Consider the following 4,932-nt stretch of genomic DNA (forward strand, 5'->3'; position numbering starts at 1 on the left):
ATCATATACAAATCAAGCTTTTGCGTAGGAACACAAAACAATATTGCGAGGGAACGCAAAGGCATTGCGGGGAAACGCAAAGGTATTGCGAGGGAACGCAAAGGTATTGCGAGGGAACGCAAAGGCATTGCGGGGAAACGCAAAGGTATTGCGGGGGAACGCAAAGGTATTGCGGGGGAACGCAAAGGCATTGCGAGGGAACGCAAAGGTATTGCGGGGGAACGCAAAGGTATTGCGGGTGAACGCAAAGGTATTGCGGGTGAACGCAAAGGCATTGCGAGGGAACGCAAAGGTATTGCGGGGGAACGCAAAGGTATTGCGGGGGAACGCAAAGGCATTGCGGGGGAACGCAAAGGTATTGCGGGGGAAGGCAAAGGCATTGCGAGGGAACGCAAAGGTATTGCGAGGGAACGCAAAGGTATTGCGGGGGAACGCAAAGGTATTGCGAGGGAACGCAAAGGCATTGCGAGGGAACGCAAAGGTATTGCGAGGGAACGCAAAGGCATTGCGGGGGAACGCAAAGGTATTGCGGGGGAACGCAAAGGCATTGCGGGGAAACGCAAAGGTATTGCGGGGAAACGCAAAGGTATTGCAAGGGAACGCAAAGGCATTGCGGGGGAACGCAAAGGTATTGCGGGGGAACGCAAAGGCATTGCGAGGGAACGCAAAGGTATTGCGGGGGAACGCAAAGGTATTGCGAGGGAACGCAAAGGCATTGCGAGGGAACGCAAAAGAAAAAAATCCTCCCATGTCCCCTCGCGGGCTCAGTAAATAATAAAACTAATCAAAACAGTACAAAACAAAACAATGTAGTGAGACAGGGCCTTTAYTATTTGGGGTCAACTCTGTTGGCAAAATATCACATAAAGAGTGTATTGTATTGAAGCTTTCAGGAAATGATTATTAGATTTAGATCTACAAAGTGATTTAAGACGGGCGTCACAGCTGATGGACACTTCGAACAACAGGTCATAAAATCAGTGTTCTTGTGGAGGTTTGATCAAAGATTCAAAATTATTTATCAACACAAAATGATCTTTATTTAAAACTATCATCTTTAATTTAATGTTTAATTTTCTTTTGAGGAATGAAAAAAACTGTTCTTTAGTTTGATAAAAGAGATCGAGATGWAGTGAATTCAACAACTAGTTGGTATTTTAACACGCACGTGTGTTTTTGTACAGCGCCCTGACTTGTGTTGTGAATCTGGCTTATAGAAATAAACTGAACAAAAAGGAATGCCTTAATGTTTTTTTTTTCCTGTCTGAGTGCACCAGTGACCAGTTAGACATTGAAATCATTTTTGGATGAGTTGGGGAGGGAAAGTAGTGCTCRCCACCTCACCAACCAGTTTCCTGGGGGGGAAACCCTGAAATCTTCAGAATTTCACGAGAAAGAAGGCRATTTGCAAAGAAGCCCGAAACCCCGACGTGCTGCTCTAACGTCAGCGCTAATCATTACCTCGTCGCAGCTCAGAGTTTGGAATGATTAAGAACCAGAATTGTCCTTTAAAAGCTGCAGCATGTGAAGTACTCTCTGCTGTATATGGTCATTCCTCTGTGTACAAATATTTCAAGTTTTGTACAGACGCGTATTTTGCAACGTGTACTTTATTATTCCACAACTTCAAATTGAAGTGTCTGTAAATCTTTACACAAACATGTAGAAACCAACACACTAAATATGAAGCTGTAACACAACCACTCGACCTTTACTCACCAAGTAGTCGTGTGTGTTTTCGAGTCGCAGCCTGAAGATGAAAATATTTGCAGAGCTGCAGGAAAAGTTTTTTTTTTGTTAATAATCCAGAACTATTTTATGTACATAGTTGTTTGTCTTTTCTGGTGATTAAGAAATGATGTAACCTTCCTGTTGAAGCAATTCTTCTAATCCTTTGAAATGGGGTTTTGTGGAAAGTTTATAAACAATTAATATCTTACCTGTAGCAGATAGCTACTTGAACAACTCCAGTTTGGAGAAACAAAGACGTTTGTGTCCGAATTTTAAGCTCATGGATGATTTTTGACCAACGAACGATGGATTCTTTGGATTAGTTGGCTTGAAGCAGAGCTACAGAGGCAGATTTATGTCACAGTTTATTTATGTTTGGACCCAGGAAGCAGGCAGGCACAAAGAGCTCAAAAACAAAACTCATTCATTAATAAGCAATGGGGGARAAGACATGATGCAAACCTGCTTACTGGAGCAAAAACGCGAGAAGCCGGGACGAGTGGCAGGTAGCCAACACAAAAAGACACTAACGAGCAGAAATAAACACCTGTGAGTGGGAGGAGCTGGGGAGGAACAGAGGAGCAGGAAAACACAGACACAGAATGGAAATCCCGAATCCTCACACTTCCCCTGCTTCATTTATAAACAGATTTATGTGAACTGATTTGCAAATTACAAAAAGTGTTTTTAACAAATAAAGTTTGAATGAAGGCTCCGGGATTGAGCTGATGCTCTTTGGGTGGAAAAAGCTCAAATTAAAAAAGTAAAACAGCTCCTGATTTGGAGTAATTTTAAAAATTTTAAGGCATTCTTAGAAATAAAAAAAAACTTTACTTTTCTTTAAAAGCAACTCTTGTATGTCTGATCCTTATTGATTCAATAAGGATTTTTTTTTTGTTTTCTCAAACCTGAGCAGGGCCGGCCCGTGGCATAGGCAGTATAGGTAAAGGCTAAGGGCACCGTCTAGATAGGGGGATGTAAAGAAATATAACATTTTATCTGGCTGTAGTTGATTTAGTCTGTAGAATAATCACTGGTTTCTCAGGTTTATGAAGGTAACTTGTTCTGTGGGTTTCTCAGCTGCTTCGTTACTACATGAGGCGTTATTTGGCAGCGCGATGGATCAGTGGTTAGCACCAGCGCCTCACAACAAGAAGGTCCTGGRTTCGATCCCCAGTTCGGACCTGGGGTCTGTTTGTGTGGAGTTCGCATGTTGATCTGTGATCTCATTGGGCAAAATAAAATAAAAACATGGTGCAGAGGATCCATCCATTATCTTTACCTGCTTCTTCCTTTCAGGCCCATATCCAGCAGTCACTGTGGGAGGGGCGGGGCACCCCCAGGACAGGTCTCCAGTCCATCACAGGGTCGCATAGAGACAAACATTCACTCTCTCAGGTACCAATTAACCTAACAGTCCAGTTCATGGTTTGTGGAAACCAGAGAGAAAACCCACACATGCACAGAGAGAAGATGCAAACTCTACCCAGAAAGGATCCCCACCTGGGGGGTTAGATCCACCTAGAACTGCTTCACTCCACAGCTGCTCGTTAACATGAACAAGTGAACTACCTGGTTTCTAAAGATGAATCATTTCAGTGAGATTTAGAACGTTACTCGGGGGGGAGGGGGGGGGACGCACTTGAAATCTCACCCTGGGCGCCAAATTGGTTAGAACCGGCCCTGAAGCTGAGCTGAACTGAAAACATCTCCAGTGATTCTTACAAACATTACTTTTCAACTTTTACCTTATTGTAACTTCTGCATTACATGGTTGTTGACAAGTATTTCTTCTGGGAYTAATGTGTGAAACAACAAAGGCAAAAATATAAAAGTTTAAAAAGTTTTTGTGTGAATTGGAGTTGTTTGAAAAAGGCAGAGATCTAGTTTGGTTTCTCTCAGACTAGCTGTTAGCTCGTCAGTTTGGTCAGAATGAAACTTTATTTCTCCAGTTTGAGATCGTTTGAAGAGCTTTCTTCATCATGTAAGATAAGAAATGGTCACAACTTTTCCACAGAACCTCATTTCTAAATAACTGTTTAGTGTGAGAAAAGCTCAACCACAATCATCGGGTTTGAAGCTTCTTGAAAAATTTGTTTTCATTTTTCTCGGGAAGCAATTGGTGGTTTCACAAACTGCACTTTTATTTTGTCCCCCTCCAACCTGAGGCCCTGCGTTTGCTCTGCACCAAAGACGAGCGATTATTTCCTGTATTTTCGAACAAACACGACTTATAATGCGCGTGTGTGTGGAGATGCAGCGCTGTGGTTAGTAGTACCTGGAGCTCTCCAACCACTGCTTTCCGGCCAGCAGCTGCAGCGCAGAGAGATCACACCCTGGATGTGCTAATGATGTGATGCACACGGATGTTTACGCAGCGACGCATCCACACACACTGAAACAGCACCGGGTCACTCAGACAGCACCGGGTCACTCAGACAGCACCGGGTCACTCAGACAGCACCGGGTCACTCTGCATGATTCAGAACTTTTGACTTACTGTCAGGATTTTATTATTTCTGTGCCCCCGTCCACATTTCTTCTGCTTTTTTTATTTATTTGTTCACAGGAAACTGACTCTAGGGTTTACTCAGGATAAGAAATAAATCTGATCAGTGTCCTGTTTCATGTTTCTTTTTTCACTCAAAATTMATCTCAAGAGGTTTTCTCCATTAAAAAAAAATAATCTGATTTTTCATTCTTTGTTAAGCTCCACTCACCTATGAGTAACTGTGTGAGTCAGGTTGTTTTTGTTTTGTTTTCGGGGTAACCTCGAGCACACAAAGACCTCAGCACTAATGAACTGTCCACCAACACTAATGAGAAGTAATGTGTGTGTGTAACTAACGTGTGGTGAAACAACCCTGCTGGCAGTCATGGACTTTGTGAGTGTGATGAACCAAAACAAAAAAATAACCAAACGAATCCACCACAGAGCTCCACAGAACATCTTTCTTTCTCTGTACATATTCTAATGAATAAAGTTGCACTGAACTGACGCCTGATTGGACGCCTTTCTGGTCTCCTTTTGCTTCACGACTGCAGCTCACATCCTGTTTTGTTTGAAGCACGAGGCTTGATGTGATTCTGTGAAGAAGTTAAAGAGTTCGGACATGAAGGGATTTTTGAAATTATTTTTTTCAAGAGCAAAGTAATTTTTGTGTTCATCTTTGATAAATGCACACAAACACAACTGATCAT

At 42.5% G+C, this 4,932-nt stretch overlaps 1 long non-coding RNA gene across 1 annotated transcript; it reads left to right on the top strand.

The window, feature by feature from the left end:
• The first annotated feature begins 255 nt into the window (after positions 1-255).
• Positions 256-4,736, top strand: LOC106521955 (uncharacterized). Its single transcript, XR_001310730.1, has 2 exons — positions 256-313; positions 692-4,736. It is a non-coding gene; the product is annotated as an uncharacterized LOC106521955 (long non-coding RNA).
• The last annotated feature ends 196 nt before the right edge of the window (positions 4,737-4,932 follow it).

This window comes from Austrofundulus limnaeus, unplaced genomic scaffold, assembly GCF_001266775.1.
Source record: "Austrofundulus limnaeus strain Quisiro unplaced genomic scaffold, Austrofundulus_limnaeus-1.0 Scaffold119, whole genome shotgun sequence".
NCBI lineage: Eukaryota > Metazoa > Chordata > Actinopteri > Cyprinodontiformes > Rivulidae > Austrofundulus > Austrofundulus limnaeus.